A 20,262-nucleotide genomic window follows, 5' to 3' on the forward strand; every position below is an offset into this window, starting at 1 on the left:
TCGGAGGGAATATGGCCCTGCCCCCACCTTGATTTTAGCCTTCTGGCCTCCAGATCCATGAGAAAAAAAAAATTTCTATTGTTTTAGAGTTATCCTCTTTATAGTAATTTGTCATGGAATCCCTAGAAAATTCATGTGACATATAAACTACAAAATCCAGTTCTCAAAGAAAATATTAGCAGGTACCATAGAAAAATGTCCCAAAGAGATCTGATGAATGTCTTAGCAAACAGAATCAATAAGTGCAAAGAAAGCAATTAATCAATAAAAGACTTGACACAAGAGAATAAATGTTCAGACTTTCAAAATAACCAATTTATTATAAATAAGAACAGCAAAATCATTTTAAGATTTTTAAAAATTTTAAGTACAATATACCCACCCCAACATGGGACTCAAATTCACAACCCCAAGATCAAGAGTTACATGCTCTACTGACTGAGGCAGCCAGGCACTCCCAAAATAGTAAAATCATTTTATATACCAATGACTATTGCCTCCTATAGTGGTACTGACAACAAATAAGGAATCATTTTGAATTTTACATCATGAGGCAAGCGTGATTTAAAAAAAAAAAAAAGCGACTAAATACCAATTTTCAAAATGGCAGTTGACAGGTACATTCAGGAAAGTGTAACTTCATATATCAGGCTATCAACTTGAGTTCTGCTGAAAATCAAGGTATTTCTGCATTCCACTCAGTTCTACTTACATATACATATATATGATAGCAACATACACCTTTCTTAATAGCAGAGAATCTTTTTTAAATTAACATAAATGTATTATTTGTTTCAGGGGTACAGGTCTGTGATTCAACAGTCTTAATGTAATATCCAGTGCTCATTACAACGCATACCTCCCCAGTGTCCATCACCCAATCACTGCAACCTCCTGCCCACCTCCCCTCCAGCCACCCTGTTTATTCCTAAGATTAAGGGTGTCTTATAGTTTGTCTCCCTCTCTGGTTTCATCTTGTTTCATTTTTTCCTCTGTTCCCCTATGACCCTCTGCCTTGTTTGTTAAATTCCACATACCAGGAAGATCATATGATAATTGTCTTTCTATGACTGACTTATTTCACTTACCCTAATACCCTCTAGTTCCATCCACATTGTTGCAAATGGCAAGATTTCTTTTTTTTTTTTTTGATGGCTTAGCACAGAATCTTCTAAGTTTTAAATACCTAATAAAATTAGTAGAGAGGGACTTTTTTTTTAAAAGGTACAATACCAACATCAATACAATGGACAAATAACTGAGCTCTTACGATATGCCAGGAACTGGACGCCTGGGTGGTTCAGTGGGTTAAGCAACTGCCTTCAGTTTGGGTTATGATCCTGGAGTGCCAGGATTAAGTTCCGCAAATGGCTCCCAGCTCAGTGGGAAGTCTGCTTCTCCTTCTGACCTGCCCCCTTCTCATGCTCTCTCTCTCAAAATAAATAAATAAAATCCTAAAAACAAAAACAAAACAAAAACACAATATGCCAGGAACTATTTTAAGTGTTTTATTCTTTTTCTTAAAGTTTTTTTTTTTTTTTTTTAATTTGAGACAGAATGAGAGCGAGCACAGAGGGAAAGGGAGAAGCAAACTCCCCACTGAGTGAAGAGCTAAACATGGGACTTGATGTCAGGACCCTCATACCATGACTTGAGCTGAAGGCAGACACTTAACCACCTGGGCCACCCAGGTGCCCCTTAAGAGCTTTAAATGTATTAATTCGGGTGTGCCTGGGTGGCCCAGTGGGTTAAGCCTTTGCCTTTGGCTCAAGCCATGATTTCAGGATCCTAGGATGGAGTCCCGCATAGACTCTCTGCTCAGCAGGGAACCTGCTTCCTCCTCTCTCTGCCTGCCTCTCTGCCTACTTGTGATCTCCCTCTCCTCTCTATGTCAAATAAATAAATAAAATCTTTAAAAAGAAAAAAATTAATGTATTAATTCTTTTATCCTTACAACAATTCTATGGATGCAGATACCTTCATTATATCCATTTCACTGACAAGAAAACCAAAAAACACTGAGAACTTCCTGGGGTGATGGAAATGTTCTATGTCATAACTATGGCAGTGGTGGTTATGTGCTTAATACACATGTCAATTGAACTACTGGGTATTTAACCCAAAGATACAGATGTAGTGAAAAGAAGGGCCACATGCACCCCAATGTTTATAGCAACAATGTCCACAATAGCCAAACTGTGGAAAGGGCCAAAGTGCCCTTCAACAGATGAATGGATAAGAAGATGTGGTCCACATACACAATGGAGTATTACTCAGCCATCAGAAAGGATGAATACCCAGCTTTTGCATCAACGTGGATGGGACTGGAGATTACACTAAGTGAAATAAGTCAAGCAGAGAATGTCAGTTATCATATGGTTTCACTTATGTGTGGAACATAAGTAATAGCATGGAAGACATTAGGAAAATGAAGGGGAAAATGAATGGGGAAAAATCGAGTGGGAGATGACCCAGGAGAGACTATGGACTTCAGGAAACAAACTGAAGATTTTAGAAGGGAGGCGGTAGGGGGAACAGGTGAGCCTGGTGATGGGTATTAAGAAGGGCACGGATTGCATGGACCACTGGGCATTATACACAAACAATGAATCATGGAACACTACATCAAGAACTAATGATGTACTGTATGGCGACTAACACAATACAATAAAAAAATGCGAAAAAAAAGTAACAATGAAAATCCTATTTAATAAATATTTATAGTTCTTATATTAGCCAGGTTCTAGGAAATGAACAAAACCGAGCTAAACAAACAGGCAAAAATACTTAGTATCATAATGCTTCCAAGCTGGTGAAGTTTTTGTTGTTGTTGTTGTTGTTGTTGTTTTTTTTAATTAAAAACTCAAACAATCCCTGTCCCCTGAGCTTCTGACTTATATCTAAAACTGCCTGCTTAGGAAGAAAACAAATGAACACTGGGTTTAAAAAGGTAAGGCAAAACCAAGAAACAGACTCTTAACCTTAGAGAACAAACTGACAGTTACTAGAGGGGACATGGGCAGGGGGATGGGCTAAACAGGTGATGGGAATTAAGGAGGACACTTGTGATAAGCATTGGGTGTTGTATGTAAGTGAGAGTCACTAAATTCTACACCAGAAACCAATATTACACTGCACATAAACTAATTGTCATTTAAATTAAAATGTGATTCAAAAAAACAATACACATATCAAACTTACTGAACTGGACATTAAATTGGTGAATGCTATTGTATATAAATTGCTGCATATAAATTATACTTCAAAAAAACTGAAAAAATTAAAAAGAAACCATATAAAGACATAAAATCACCTTAATAGATTATATAATACCAAGCTACTTTCATTATAGAATGTCATTTTTTTAAATATACTTCTCTATCCAAAAAAGAAAAATGAAAGCTCTTTCAACCACATTTCAAGAACCTATCCTATTCAGTCATCGGTATGTTATCCAGCATATTTAGAAATTACTACTTTTTAAAAAAATTTCAATTGGACTGAAGATTAAGTCTTTTCAAAGCAAACAATTTAACAAGACAATGTAATAGTGTTAAGATTTGATCTGCGATATACTAATAAAGTTTTATTGTTTTGCAAATAAACTGTGGTTAGAGTAGCATCCGTCATGATAAACCGTCATTTTCATGTGAAAAAGTTCTACATTCAGAATGAACAGAAACTGGGCTCCTGGGGGGCTCAGTGGGTTAAGCCTCTGCCTTAGGCTCAGGTCCTGATCTCAGGGTCCAGAGATGAATCCCACCGGGCTCTCTGCTCAGCAGGGAGCCTGCTTCCCCCTATCTCTCTCTACCTGCCTCTCTATTTGTGATCTCTATCTGCCAAATAAATAAAATCTTTAAAAAAATAAAAAAGAACAGAAAAGAACAAGAAAATTCACTTATGCCTTAAATGCTTTTGACAAAATAGTATACAATTCACACAGAAAAATTTAAAAGAGCCACCTCAATAATTGCTAAAGCCCCCCCCCCCCAAAAGCAAAGAAAAAAAATCCCTATTACTAGTTTACTATGAGGAAAAAGCCAACAGGGAGCTGGGCCTCAATAAAGGTGGCAAACTTCGGAAAAAGAGATTTAAGTTTTTAGACAATTACACTGTCTGACTCTAAGTCAGCAAACCAAATCTTAAGGTAAATAAATTTACCCCTGCTCCATATATTCAGGTTTTCATTAGCAAGCTCTAAACATTTCGTCAATGCAAAGGAAAAGGCACCTCCTCATTCAGAAGGTACCACCTTCATTCAAAGTCAACAAAGACAGCTCTATGAAGGTTCCCAAAATACTAAATCAGTGGTTTCTTTAGGATCTGAAAAACTGACAAGATATTAATTTGTCTGAAACCCTTGACACTATACCAAACAAAGAGAAAGGCCAAACCAATGTCTCAAGAGCACATAAAGTTACCGGTCATATGTTCACAGATGCTATTTTGACCAGGGAAAACACCAAGTCAATTAAATCTATTATTAAATTCATACTGACGATGCCACTAAGTATTAAAGGATAAAACAGAATTCAGGATTAGAAGTATTTTTTTTTAAGATTTTATTTATTTATTTGTCAGAGACAGAGGGAGAGAGAGTGAGCAAGCACAGGCAGACAGAGAGGCAGGCAGAGGGAGAAGCAGGCTCCCTGCCGAGCAAGGAGCCCGATGTGGGACTCGATCCCAGGACGCTGGGATCATGACCTGAGCCAAAGGCAGCTGCTCAACCAACTGAGCCACCCAGGCGTCCCAGGATTAGAAGTATTTTAAATAAAAAAGCTATAACACTCCAAAGTTTAGGAACTTCTTTACCTTAAAAAAAAAAAAAAAAAAACAGGAAAAAAGAGTATGAAGTACATCTTGTGACAATTTTTACCCTTATGCCTGAGGACTTGTTCATCTAAATGCACTTTAACATACTACTAGAGGGTGCAATCTTCCTTCACGTCATTCCACAAATCTACAAAGAACAATGGAATCAAGGCTGTTTTTTAAGACTATGGTTGCCAAATTAAGATACAAGATATAGCACATATATTTCAAAGACTAAAACACACTAAATGTAAACTGTTTTACCTTGAGACAGTTTATTATTCTTCTATTTAACATATACAGGCAAAAATTGGTTCCCCTGGAGATAAGCTACTGGTAAATAGCCTGGTTCATTTTGAAAAACTCTCAAAAGGGTTTCATGACCATAGTCAATTATTTTATAACCTCCAACCATGATTTCAAGTGATTCCAATCAAAACAAAGTAATAAAGCCAGAGGGAGATAAAATCCCTTGTAACTAAGTCCCCTCGTCTATTCTCCTCACTGATCTCCTCAAAACTAAAATCTAACCCAAATCCCCACTTGGACAAAATTCCTGAATCGTTTTCCACTGCCTAGAGTCTTGGACTCCAAATTTTTGATCAGAAAAAAATGATGAACCCACCCCTCACTTTTGCATTAAATGCATATTTCTAAACTAGAATAGTAAGTAACATACTAGCATATTATATATAACACATAAAAATTATTTTAAGACTAAAAATATATATAAAAACAAATTGTGGGACACCTTGGGTGGCTCAGATGGTTAAGTGTTAATAAACTCTTGGGTCTCAGGTCAGATCATGATCTCAGGGTTGTGAGATCCAGCCCCATCAGTGCAGTCAACCTGGGTTCTTTCCCCCTTTCTCACCCTTCTCGTTTCCCGCCTCCCTCACTCTCGGGGTCTCTCTCTCAAATAAGTAAAATCTTTAGAAAGCAAAAAACAAAAACAAAAACTATAAATTCTACTACTACTGCTACACACACACACACACACACACACACTCTCTCTCTTAATAGATCTTGTCCTTCCATAGTGCGAGCATCTCATGACACCAAAAAGCAAACCGATTACAAAATGGGCAGGGGACCTGGATAGACATTTTCTAATGAAGGCATACTGTCAGCCAACAGACATGAAAAGATGCATAACATTGGTCTAACCAGGGAAATGTAAATCAAAACCACTATGAGGTACTACCTCACACCTCTAAGAATGGCTAGTATCAAAAAGAAATAACAAGTGTTGGCAAGTATGTTGAGAAAAGGGAACCCTCTTGCACTGTTGGGAAAGTAAACTTGTGCAGCTGCTGTGAGAAACAGTACAGAAGTACCTGAAAAAATTAAATACAGAAATACCATAGAATCAAGTAATTCCACTTATGAGTAATTATCCGAAGAAAAAGAAAATACTATTCTGAAAAGCTACATGCACCCCAATGTTAACTGCAGCATTATATACAGTAGCCAAGATATGGAAGCAAACTAAGTGTCCATCAATGAAAGAATGGATAAAGAAGATGTGATATATACAGACAATGATATTACTCATCCATAAAAAAGAATGAGATCTTGCCATTTGTGGTGACATGTATGGACCTGGAGGATATTACATTAAGTGAAATAAATCAGAGGGAAAGACAAATACCACATAATTTCCCTTGGATGTAGAATCTAAAAAACAAAACAAACAAAAATCAGAAACAGACTCAAACACAGAGAATAAAATGGTAGTTGCCAGAGGAAAGGGCAGTAGGGAGAGAAGCAAAATAGGTGAAGGGTATTGAGAGGTACAAAATTCCAGTTATAAAATAAAAAGTCACAGAGAGAAAAGTATACCACAGGGAATACAGTCAATAATAATCTGGTAACTCTATAGGGTAACAGATGGTAACTGTACTTACTGCAGTGAGCATTTCTTAATGTATATAAATGTCAAATCACTATGTTGTACACCTGGAACTAATACAGTACTATATGTCAACTATACTGATATTTAAAAATTTAAAAACACAAGTGCCAGTACCTCACCTCTGAGACCAGTGGCCTACAGCACTGTTTCTCTAACTTCGTCTGGGGATAGGGAGGGGCTTGTTCAATATGCAGAATACAAAGCCACAACCCCAATCCAGCATCCATAAGAGCATGGCCTGGACCTCATGTTTAATAAGCTCTTCAGGTGATTACACTGTACAGAAAGATTTAAGAACCTCCAGCATGCAAACTAAACCCTAAACTCCATTGCATGGCCTCTAAGTACTTTACCTACCAATAAAATCTCCCTTCCTGCCACTCTTCCACCTCACTCTACTCTCCAGCAATACTTAAGTTACTTGGGGCTCACAATCCACAGTTCTCAGGCTCTACACATACCATTTTCTGTGCTTAGAGTGGTAACTCAACACCGTAAGCAACCACTTCCCTAACCAACCCCATCCAGTTCACCAAACTTCTATTGATAAATTTGAGTCCAATTCTAATTTCCTATCAAACCTTATCTAATTTTCCAAAGCATACAGTTCTCCTTCTCCTTTGCTCCTAATATACCATGATCGTTTTAGCAATTATGCCACAGAATTAAAGTATATCTGTCTCTCAATAGAGAGGATCCATGAAGGTAGGAACCGTGTCATTTCACCTTTGTAACACTAAGGGCCTTACCCAATGCCTGACACATAACTGAGGGTTTTTTTTTTTTTTAAGATTTTATTTATTGGGCACCTGGGTGGCTCAGTTGGTTAAGCGACTGCCTCCAGCTCAGGTCATGATTCTGGGGTCCAGGGATCAAGTCCCGCATCAGGCTCCCTGCTCTGCAGGGAGTCTGCTTCTCCCTCTAATCCTCCCCTTCTTGTGCTCTCTCTTATTCTCTCTCTCTCAAATAAGTAAAATCTTAAAAAACAAACAAACAAACAAACACAGCTGAGCCACCCACGCACCCCTAAATAAATAAAACAAAAAATACATATACACGAGGAAAGGTAACACTTTAAATGCCTGTCTCCTGATTAAAAGGTAAGCCTGTAATGTGCTAGAAGATGCCTCTCAACAGGTTCCCTTTTCCCACAAGCACTCCAGTGTCCCTGGTCCCCTAATGTAGCATAATTTTCCATTAAGTCAAAGTGACTATCAGCTAAATTAGCTCTTCACGCTACGTACTAGCAGAATGAGTGACCCTTTTTTAAAAATAGCACAATTTAGAAGGTGACAAAAAATATCTGAGAAGGCATATATGCATTATAGAGAACACACACTGTAGACAGTTAAACGTGGACATGTAATCTCAATTTTGACAAATTTTGACTCTTGCAGACTCCTCTATTCTAGTAACCTTTCACCTCTTTTCCACTGAAAACACGCACACCCAGCACCTACCACAAAATAATGAGAAAGGTTTTAAGAAAACTAGTTTATCACTTCTTATTGCACATTAATACAAAACTGTAACTCCCTTTTTTTTATGTAAGGGGGTATTGTGGGAAATTCTACAACCTGTTCTTGGGTCCCTTGAAATCACGACATTTCTCTTTTTGTACAAACTTGTACTGAAACTGCTCTAGGGAAGAAAGAAAGAAAGAGAGAGAGAAAAGAAAAGAAAGCTAGCACGTGAACAAAAAAAAGGATTTAATACTTATTTTTGTATGAGTATTCCCCAGTAGATTATCAAATTGGAGAGCAAAAAATATGACTTTCCCTTTGTTTCCTCAGTTGTGAACACTAAACAAAAAGTACAACTCCAATATATGAACTGATGCTATCATTTCTGGTATACTTTCCAGTTCACATTCCAAAAGAATCCTCACAGTCATCCTGTCTGAGATAAGCAGGACAGATCACCATTCCCTCTCTCAGAACAGAAACAAAATAAAATCTCAGAAAGCTGAAGAAACTAGTTCAAAGTCACTGCTAGTGACTAGAACTAAGACTGTTATCTTTTACATGGATGCTCTTTCCGGAAACAATGACTGCCATCATCACTGAAAACTTTGTTTAAAATTCCGGTGAAATATATGAGGACATACAGGAGGTAATTTATAAAACATTTAAACATTCTGTACCTGCTATTCAAAAATCAATATTCAAACACTACCATATTCTTTAGAAAGAAAAAGTTTACCTTTTGAAATTAAAAGTTTCAAAAGTGATTCTACAATCAAACATAATATGGTCTGCTTTTCCTATAAAAACTCTCATCTCTGATTCTAAATTTGACTTCCTTTGCCTTTCCAAACTTTTACTTTTACCCTCCAAGCATAAAAGAGCAGCCTGATAAAGAAAAGCAAAAATAGAGACTTTTAAGAATAAGTAAACAGGGGCGCCTGGGTGGCTCACTCATTAGGTGTCTGCCTTTGGCTCAGGTCATGATCCCAGGGTCCTGTGATTGAGCCCCACACTGGGCTCCTTGCTTGGCGGGAAGCCTGCTTCTCACTCTCCCACTCCCCCTGCTTGTGTTCCCTCTCTGGCTGTCTCTCTGTCAAATAAATAAATAAAATCTTAAAAAAAAAAAAAAAAGAGTAAGTAAATGGCTCAACGTTTTCTGTTTTTTTACTTCTAAAAAGGACAATAACAACTTGAAAGACATTCCTCTGAAAATTGTTTAAAATCAAAGAGATATGAATGATCATGCATCATATACAAAAGGAAAAGAAAATACACACTAGAGGGCATGCAGGTGGCTGAGCTTCCGCCTTTGGTTCAGGTCATGATCCCTGGGTCCAGGGATCCATCCGGCATCAGGCTCCTCCCTTGGCAAGGAGCCTGCTTTTTCCTCTGCCTGCCACTCCCCTTGCTTGTGCGCTCTCCCTCCCTCCCTCCCTCCTTCCCTCTCTCTCTGACAAATAGATAATAAAATCTTTTTAAAAAGAAAATACACACTATAGCTAAGTAATAACTTAGCAGAAAAGACTGGAGTATTTCCCTCTAACAGAAATCCAGTAAATTTCATTAAGTTATCCTATTAATTCTCCTCATTTTTCTCAACCTAAGACTTTTACACATTCTGGTTCATCTACCTAAAACACACATCCCACTTCATCCTACTCATCTTCAGCTCTTACTCAAGTATCATTAGTATCATTCTTACAGGGGCTTTCTCCAACCTATTCAATCTAATATCTCCCTGTTAAATTCTCTCAAGGCATATCATTCCTTGGCTCCAAAGCATTCATCATTTTTAGTATATAATTCTTTCTGTGTTTTAATGTTTATTTCCCCCAAGAGAGTATAAGTTTCATGAAGTATGCTGGTGGATTGTTTAAAAAATAATAACTTTATTAAGGTATAATTTATACACTACAAAATTCACTCTTTTAAGCGTACAATTCAACAATACCTAGTAAATTTACAAAATTATACAACTGTCACCAATTAACTGCTTGTTAACTTTGGAATTTAGAAGGAGATAAATATTTGGTGAATGAATAAATGAATCTGATAATGAGCTATTCTTATAACCCCATAACTACTACTATGTATTCGGTATACCACATGATTTCATGGCAAAACTGCCTTTATTCCATTCCATCCCATTCCAAATATCCTTCCTTAGTTCCATTTCCAGTCAAAGTCAACTCTTCTATGAGGCCCCAAATTGAACCTACTCACATATTAGCCTATTGCCTTGCTTGGGCAACACTGACTCACTCAGGTCAAGTTCATGTGTGCATACCACAATTCCTTTTTCTCTACCAAGTAATCTCCTCCTCTGCCCCTAGCCATATTAATAAAACACTCAATAAAACAAAGGAAAGTTTAGAAGCGGTCATGTTACTCACTGGTGAAGAGAGGGCCTTTATTTAATGGATGTACCTTTGTAACATTAAAATGATGGAAGTTCTTGGTATTGACATACATCTAGTTGGGTTCTAAATACAGAGTGACCTACCATATAACTGGAATCCTTTTTCAGATATCATCAGTCCCTTTGTTGTTTATCCATGTATAAAACAGAGATTTTCTAGTTCTATTTTTTAAACTTCATTATTTCATTCACTTTTAGAACAGCTTTTTAGATAAAAGAATTCATAAAATAACTTTAAAAAGCTACTTTCAAATAATCTTTTTTTTAAAGTAACAACAAAGAAACAAAAACAACCCAAAAATGAGCAAAGGACGTGAACAGACCTTTCTCCGAAGATATACAAATGAAAAAAGATGTTCAACATCTTTATGTCTTAAGGAAATGAAAATCAAAACCACAATGAAATACCAGCTCACCTCCATTAAGATGGCTATTAATAAAAAAATCAACCAACCAACCAACCAGACCAAAAAAAAGAAAAGAACTGTTGGGAGAGGATGTGGAGAAAATGGAATCCTTGTGCTTTGCTAACAGGAATGCAAAATGGTACAGCAGCCCTAGAAAACAGTTTGGATGTTCCCCAAAAAGTTAAACATAGAATTACCATATGATGCAGCAATTCCACTGCTAGATACATACCCAAAGGAATAAAAAGCAGGGCCTCAAAGAGATATTTGTACACAAACATTCACAGCGACATTATTCGTAACAGTCAAAACCTGTGTTAAAAAAGAGACAACAGGGGGCACCTGGCGGGCTCAGTCAGTAGAACATGCAACTTTTGACCTTGGGGGTGTAAGTTCAAGCCCCACACTAAGCATGGAGCCTACTAAAAAAAAGAGAGAGAGAAATAGGCAATGGGTCCAAAATGGAGTCACCTAGACTAAATCCACATCACCCAACTAAGGCTTAGTATCTACCTAACTGCCTCCCCCAAGAATGTAATCTTAACCAGTCAGTCTGGAATTTCCTGGTCAGCACTAGTGAGGTAATCTGCCTGATAGACTCTGGCTGTCCACCAAAATACGGTGACCTGCCTGAAACAACCCACTCTTTGCTAATAACTTCCTTGTCCTGCCTCCTTCTGCCTATAAAAGCCTTCCATTTTGTACAGCTTCTCAGAGCTCCTTTCGATCTGCTGAATGGGATGCCGCCTGATTCATGCATAGTTGAATAAAGCCAGTAAAACTGTTAAAATTTATTCAACCAAATTTCGTTTTTTTAACAGGGAAAAACAATCCAAATATCCATCAACAGATGAATAAACAAAATGTTGCATACACATACAGTGGAATTCAGCCTTAAAAGGGAAGTAAATTCTCATACAGGCTGTAACACAGATGAACCATGAAAACATGCTAAATGAAATAAGCCAAACACAAAAGGACAAACACATTCCATCTACTTGAAGTACCAAGAACAGGCAAATTTATAGAGACAGAAGATAGAATAAAGGTTATCAGGGGCTAGGTGTAAAAGGGAATGAGGACTTACTGTCTACAGAGTCTCTGGGAAGATAAAAAAAAGTTCCATAAATATTAGATAGTGGTAAAAAAAAATTAGATAGTGGTAATGGCTGCACAACATTGTAATTGTACTTAAAGCCGTTAACTTGTTCATTTTAAAATTGTTAAAACTGTAAATTTTGTTATGTATTTACCACAATCTTTTCCAAGCATAGCTACAGTAATTCCTATTTCCCAATATTAAAGTTAGTGTATAATGAAGGAAAAGCCATATACACACTAGAGGTTATTCATAAATGACAATAAAAACAGCTTTCATTTTACTGCTGAGCGAAAAGTCACAAGTCACAATGCATTCATTTCAGCCATTTTCTGTCCTAAAACAATGGCATTCTAATAAAAAATAAACTGTAACATTTACTTCACTCAGTGAAGAATTTTAGGACACTGCGATACGCCTTTCTGTATCTTTCTAAGGACTTGTGTCAAAAATCCCTAACTGGTGACACCATTAAATTGGAGAAAATATTGCCCTAATTTTAAAAGCAGCACAGATTAATAAAAGAGCTCCCAATGGACACAAAAATAGTACCCGTCCAATTTCATCAACAAGTAATTAGTAAATGCACAGTACCTGTGAGAAACCCAGGCCAAGAATGGCTACTGTACTTGCAAAAAGGAAATTTGAAGACAGAGCCTCACATTAACTCAGAAAGTCATTACTTCAAACTATCATTTAATGTCTGCCTTTAAAAGTGCATCCCAGTTATTTAACGTCCATAGTGTGCATTACCGAGGTTCCCGCCGTCGTTTTTAGATTATCACCTCCTTGAAAGTAAGAATGCCGAACTTGAGGTACTTTTCTCGATGATTAGACGGCATAATGCGGAACCGAATGAAATTCTGCAACTGCCTTTCTAAAACTCAGTTTGATTCTTAATTGATTACAAACAAAAGTTTACCTATTTTCACTTGTCAAGCGTGCCAGCCGATTCAATTTCCTATACCCTTATCTCGGAAAGCAGTCGCCCCACGTGAAACTTAATGCTGTACCCCCCCGGGCCTGCGTATTCAAAGTGCATTCTAGACAAGTCCCGAATGTACCAATTTTGGCTATATTCTCTGAGCGATTTAAGGAAGTCAGCAACCACTCATCTCACGTGATCTTAAAAAAGGGCGCAGTTGAGCCCAGATTAAACCTTTTTTTTTTTTTGGCATCAACTTTACCGACCAGCATCAAGGAAGTGGGCAGGGAAGTGGCGCAGTCTGGTGCTCAGAAGAGACTAGCAAACGCGTGGGTTGCTGTGCCTTGGACTTTGGGGGAGCTAGAAGGTAAAAAGGCACACCCGCTCACGCGCATTGCAGCGGCTGAAAAATCGAAGACTGCCACACCCCCCAGCAGCGCAGGCACGGTTTCACTGCATAAAGCTCGAGCAGAAAGGGGGCCCGTTCTACATCCTAGCCCATATTCAGGGCACTTCCCGCAACCCGGGCGCTCTGATGTGCAACGCCCGTGAGCACCGCGCGGGTGGGACTAGGCGCTGGGGGGCGCAGAGGGGGAGAGCCGCGGCGCCAGGCGACTCGCGCATGCGCAAATAAGGGTACCCGCCCGTTCACCTACCGTTGGAAGCGCGACGCCCCGTTCCCCGGCCGCGGCCGCTTCTCCAGGACCTGCGGCGACGGCAGTAGAGCGAGAACTGAGGCCCCAGGTGGCTCCGCGGACGGCGAGCCTCCTCCTGTAACGGCCGCTGGCAGGACGCTAAAGCGACGGCTGCGGCGCGGGGCCAGCCCGGTAAGCTACCCCCGGATGCCCCCGGCGGTGGCGGCGGCAAAGATGCAGAAGAGGGGGCAGGAGCGGCGACTGAGGAAGCAGTGGCTGAGGCGCAGACCCTCCCTAACGGCGAGCGAGCGGAGGGCGGAGGGCGGGCGGAGGCCGGGCCGGACGTGACGTGCGTGGGAGGGGGCGGGGCGAGCCCGCAGGCGGAGGCGGGGCGTCCGCGCCCAGATGGCGGGAGGTGGGGGGCGGTCCTCAAAGCCCCTGGACGCGGCCGAGCAGTCGGTGGTCTTTAGAGCCCGCGGTGTTTTTCCCGCCCCAAACATGGGCCCCTGACTTAGGGTAAGGGAACCCGGCGTGGGCCAAAAGGAGGTGTTAGGGGTCCAGAGGAGGTTGGAAAGGAGAAAACTCGGGAGGGGACGTCGGAGGGATAGAGAGAAAATCTGGAAGACCGAGGTCTCCTGGTCTCTGCAGAGTGGGCCGTGCCCTCCTGCAAGGCCAGGAAAACACAGGTGCCCTTACCCAGGTGAGGACTATGGAGACCGAGAGCCGCCAGACAGGAAGAAACGATGACTCACTTTCCCATTCCCAGCGTTGGGGGTCAAAAAGGGGATCCTGCCCACCCTCCACCCTTCCTCTTCATCTAAGGACAAGACCTATACTCCAGAAAGAACATACATGCCTCTAGTGCGGAAACCGTCTGAGAATATGAGTCGTGTTCACAGGGAGTTTCCTATACTAAAACCATAGGTTCAAAGGCAGAGCTGAAAGGAGGCATAAAGAATAGGGCGCCCTCTTAGCCTAGGGAGTCGGTACTTGCTTGCATAGCCCCCCAGATCGACCCTGCAGCTCCCATGTGCTCACGAAGGTGTGAATATTCAGCCAACCTCTTCTTTCCTTTAGGGTATTAAGGGCTTTGAGAGCTTCCATTGACTAAAACGCAGTGTTCTGTTTTTGGACTCCTTGATGGCTGGTAAATCCACACCTGCACAAAGAACTCTGGGTGTCTGTAAAAATATAAATGACCACAATTCGGTTGTCTCCTGCCTTCCTGAGGAGCAAGTCAGTAACCCAGAAAATGTCAAACAAGAACTCTCATAGAACTTGGGACGAGATTTTTTTTAAAAAAAGAAAAGAAAGTCACCCTGTGAGATGATCTGTAAATGTGTTACAGAGGCCAGGGTAGCTCCCAAATTTCATCAGAGAGTGAAATAAATCATCTGTAACTTCAGTGTCACATGCCCAGCTGATGCTGTCATAAAAGAAGGGTGGGGTCCACAAGAGTCTAGAACCAACAGAATCTGAGTAAGAAGGTATTGTGGACTCCCCCTGTGTCCAGTAGAGAGGCTACTGATTGCAATGACCAGGATCCCTAGCTATTATCAGGACAGGTAAAAACTGAATTCAAACTCACTCTCTCACTCAACAAATACTCACTGAATGCTTACTGTGTTCTATCCTCTCTGCATTCATCAGCAAATAAGATCTCTGCCTTTATTGAGTTTATATACTAGCAAACTTAAATTCTGGATATCCTTTAAGAACATGCAAGGACCCATGCTCTGATTCCATACCCGTGAAGTAGTCTTCCCATCACTTAAAGGGTCTCAAGTAAATAAACCCACTAAGAAACAATTGTCCAAGGCACATGACTAGTACTAAACTAGCTCTATACTCTTCCTCAATTAATAAATGCATATCAGTGTTCTACTTCTGTTCACTGGGTTGAATTATCAAGGTGTTACATCAAAAAAAAAAAAGTTGTCTTATCCGTCTTAATTTCACAGAGCCTGATTAAGCTTATGTGAGGTAAAATGTAAGTTTCTGAATCTTGCCAAATGGAGGACCAGACAGGCCCCGGTTTTATAGCAGCCCAATCAAGATGCAGCCTAGGTGTTCAGCCTTGCATTTTTCTTTAAACATCTTAAATGGAAGCTTTACCTGTGGTTCCATACTTGAAGAACAGAAGGGGGCACTATTGCTTCTAAAGCTTAATCATAAGCTAGTAAAACTTGAGTAAATCATTAGAGTTAAAAACCTTCCTGTACCTGCCCCACCTATGCAACACAGGCTCTTGTTGACATAACTGACTGTAATAGATACATTGCTCTGAGTATGAAACAAGACTGTAAGCTCCCAGAGGACAGAGCCTGCCTTGTATTCGTGGCCCTATTCTCAAAATATGGGCTCCCAAAAACAAATGAGTCAATTTAATGACCATTCTCCCCTGTGAAACTCAAGAACATGTCCTTAGAAGATATCTTTTCCAGATTCCATTTTATAATATGTAACCAGGGTGATATGTGACAATATGAATCCATACAAGATTCAGGAGTGTCATTTTAAAAAACAAAAACAAAAACAAAAATTTTTTTTTAATCTTTCACCATCCCATTAAACCTGGGCAGTGGGAGTAAATCTGTTATACACTTGATTCAGATGGGTTTCATGAATTCCATGGTCACCCTTAGGAATAGAAAATTCATAGGGTGTTTGAGGGGGGCCTGGATGGCTCAGTCAATAGAGCCTTAGGGTCATGAGTTTAAGTCCCATGTTGGATGTAGAGTTTACATGAAAAATAATAATAATAATAGTCCTATGGTGTTTGAGTCAAAAAGAGTGACTCTTCCCCACCTGAGGAGGTAGCTCCCTCACTGCTTGTCCTGGCATCATGCCTGATCTTTCTTGCACTCTCACAGCTTCCCAACCAGTGGCAAAGGCAGGGAGAGAGAGGAAAAGAAAGGCGAGTGGGAAAGTTCTTAACTTTCACTTTGATGTGATGGCTTAACACTTGGGCATGGTAAATGTTTAAAAGCACCCCTTTTTACGTGATGGATACTTGTATGGTTATTTCTGAAACCAGCCCCATCCCTATTCTCTGGTGCTTTCCCACCCATAGTTGCCTTGTTCTGAGCACAAACACTGTGTTTTGGCAGTTCTTTTACTCCTTCTTTCACCTGCTTGAAATCTGGAGGTTTACCTCCAACTTCTTGTCTGTTGAAACTTGTTTTTCTCCCTACGGACCCTTTCTCCCTAAGGACCCTGTCAGATAGGATCTAAGATTGCTCTCACACTGGCTCATTTGCAACTAGACCCTGTCTAGTTGTTTGTGGTGAAGCCACCACACCCTAGGGAGTGCCATTCAAATCATCCTTGTCGTAGATTTGCATCTTTGACAGTTTTCCAGCAGGTGGCAGTAAAATGTTTTGTCCAAAGTAAATTAGCATCCCTGTTTTCCAATAGATGTGGTGAAGCATCTGGATGAAAGAGAACTTCTTTCTCAGTTTAGGTTAGTGGTAGTGCTCTGTGGTCCACACCTGGTCTACATGAGTCTCTCGTGCACTTCTTGCCCAAAGAAACTGGGGAGTACAGGCCAACCCAGTGCAGTTTCAGCATTCCTCTGCTCTTTTGCCAAAACAGCTGCCAGCCCTTTTCTTGCCCTCTATATTTTCCAGGCAGGAATCAGACACAGGTCCACTGCACCTCTCTAACTACAACAGGTACATCTGAAGGACTCTGAGTAGTTCTAATGAAGGTTCCTCTCCCTCAACTTGAGGTAAAACTAAGGCAGATGTCTGGTAAGAATTCACACCATTGCAGCAACAGTTTCCAAAGAAATAATATTCTCACTTGACCTTTTGTAACTTGTAAGCATTTAGAGTTGTCTACCTGATTCTGTCTAAATTTCTAGGGCGAGTCCATTTCAGAACTCACTTTAGTTGAGTTTTTTGGAGGGTGGGGGCATTTGTTTGGTGTGTGTGTGTGTGATATCCTGGTGCTCCGGTTAAAAACAGTAGTTCCCAACCAAGGATAATTTTTGTGGCCATCCGGAGAACCTTCTATGGGCTATTGGTGCTACTGGCACCCAGCAGGAGAAGTGCTATTGGCATCCAGCAGGTAGAGGTCAAGGACACTGCTAAATGGCCTATGATGCGTAAGACAGCCCTCTCCACAAGAATTACCTGGCTGAAAATGTAACATCTTGTGACAAATACAATTTCTACACTTTACAGTCACTGTAAGTAAAAAAAAATTCAAGATTACATCACTCTTTTCTTCCTTTTGCCTCCAACTATTTTGCCTATAGATGTAGAAGTTACATTTTCACATATACTTAGTGTCAAAAACAACATTTCAGATAGCTGTTTGGCCAGGATGAGAAGTAAGTGGTGTTGCTAAGACTCCCTCTGAAGGTGAAGCCTGCCAGAAAAATTATTATTTCAGGTGAAAATTTTTAGGTCTTTCTTTGCAAGGTGACTTTGATCGCCCGGGAAAACAAAACACCTTACCCAGCTTCTGTGAGCAGAGGCTTTCGGCCCCCTCAGAAGTAAAGTCATGAGTCAAATCACTATAGAAGAAATATCTATTTACTGCAACCCCAAAACCCATTCTAGGTGCTGGGAGGACTTCAGCATGTCTGCCTGCCTGGGTCACCCATGTCACTGGGATGAGACCGAAGTTGGGAGCAGCTCTCTGTCTCTGTAGTGCTTCACAGCGGACACCCTCGTGATTCACGGAGGATGCAAACGGACCTCCCCTCAACCCCGCTGGTGGAATATTTTGATTGAATTCAGCTCTTCTAGATGTAGCAGGATGTTGGACCCTTCTCTTGTGCCTTCAGTAAGGAAACTTTAAGTGTCCTCCTCACCCTTACTGATCTCATATCTGGCCAAGACTATTAGAAGATTACCACAGAGATTAACTTTTGTTCACTCAAGGCTGCTGTTATCTTTTTTAATACAGTGTTCATAAGAAGCTGGAGGCATAGTATCCAGCAAGAGCCATAAGACATATCCCATCCCCACCCGTCCTATCACTTAAATGGTAAAAGAGCCACAACAAACATCCAGTACTTAGGAATGTCGGACCTGGAATAAGAACACTGAACTTATAATAAGAAAACTTGTATTCGAGTTCTAGCCCTTTCACTTAGTAGCCATGTGACTCTGATCAAGGTACTTAACCTAAATGCACTTAGAGTCCCTGTTGGTCAAAGAGGAAAAACCATACTGAAATGAATTGGTATGCATAAAAGTGGCTCATAAGCTGGATACTACTTTTTTTTTCACTCTTCTCTCCTGTGCCGCTTTCAGAGACCTAAAGAAGTCTCCGGAGATGTTTTGCCACCATCTGGGTTTTTATTGTTAGCAGCGAGGCCCATGTGGAATTCTTCCTTGGCAGAAGTTGCTAAATACTTGTAAACTTATTTTTAAGTGAAAACCAACAACCATTAAGAGCCCCCAAACTCTTGGTGCTCTTTTTAAGATATTCTGAACCTTGTGAATTGTAATACATAGGAGTGTACCTCCTCCCTAATTAGGAAGCATATTTACACTGCCCCCTTATAGAAGACCTACTTAGAGATAAGGATGGGAAACATGCAGTTTTGTGTGCAAGAAAATCTACTGTGCGAGAAAAACTACTGCACAGGACACTCTCTTTAACTCTCTGGATTCCCACAAAGCCATAAAATGCTATTGAAGTCAATCAAACTCTACTAATTTTTTTCCCAAAGTATGCATGTGTATTGGGAAAAAGGAAAGGACTAAAAACAACACAAAATTAAAATTTTCTCATAAAGAAGGAACTCACCATGAGAGAGTGGTATTGCTGGCGCTTCTGAGGAAGGCAGTGGAATCTGCCTGGGCCACTTTCTCCAGGATCATTGTACCAGCATGCAAGAATGCATGTTCTTCATATACAAAAAAAAAATATTACTCGCTGTAAAGAGAAGAAACTGTTCCAGGGTGTACAAATCCCACGCCAACATCCAAAATAATGGCAAATACTGTTCTGATCTTACCAACCCCAAGTAACCTTTGAGCCATTTATTTATTCAACACAGATTTCTTGAGCAACTATTACGGGTCAGGCACAGTATTAGGGGATATGATCATGATCTCTGCCCTAAAAAATCTTCATCTTACATATCTCTGGAATAGAATGTTTCTGGAATAGAACAAAGCTAACATAATGTTTATTTCAGCTTCCATATTCACTCACACAGCTACTGGTACCATCCAGTTTGGGGAGCTAGAACAATTGACAGTAACACTCATCTTTGCCAAGTCCACATTTTTGGCCTGATCACTCGGAATTCAGTGTACAACAATAATATAAGCCAATGAGATCATTAGCTATAACACTAAGTTGTTTGGGGGGCACCTGGGGCGCTCAGTTGGTCAAGCATCTGCCTTCGGCTCAGGTTGTGGTCTCAGGGTCCTGGGATTTAGCCCCACATCAGACTCTCTATTCAATGCGGAGCCTGCTTCTCCCTCTGCCCTTCCTCCCTGCTTGTGTTCTCTCTCTCTCTCAAATAAACAAAATCTTTATTTAAAAAAAAAAAGACTAAGTTGTTTTGGCTTCTTGATTAAATTCCTATAGTCAACTAGGTATTTTTTCCACAATCA

At 40.2% G+C, this 20,262-nt stretch overlaps 1 protein-coding gene across 8 annotated transcripts in view; it reads right to left on the reverse strand.

Moving 5' to 3' along the window:
* Positions 1-15,014, reverse strand: part of FAM13B (family with sequence similarity 13 member B) — a 73,063-nt gene extending 58,049 nt beyond the window's left edge. For 7 of the 8 annotated variants that reach the window (XM_032837729.1, XM_032837728.1, XM_032837727.1 and 4 more), the window contains exon 1: positions 13,700-13,991. The gene's annotated coding sequence lies outside the window, so the exon portion shown is untranslated. Of the gene's footprint in view, positions 1-13,699; positions 13,992-14,996 lie in introns of those variants that run through there. The other variant, XM_032837721.1, reaches the window with a different exon arrangement.
* Positions 15,015-20,262: the final 5,248 nt, after the last annotated feature.

This window comes from Lontra canadensis, unplaced genomic scaffold (assembly GCF_010015895.1).
Source record: "Lontra canadensis isolate GAN:19392208 unplaced genomic scaffold, GSC_riverotter_1.0 scaffold99, whole genome shotgun sequence".
NCBI lineage: Eukaryota > Metazoa > Chordata > Mammalia > Carnivora > Mustelidae > Lontra > Lontra canadensis.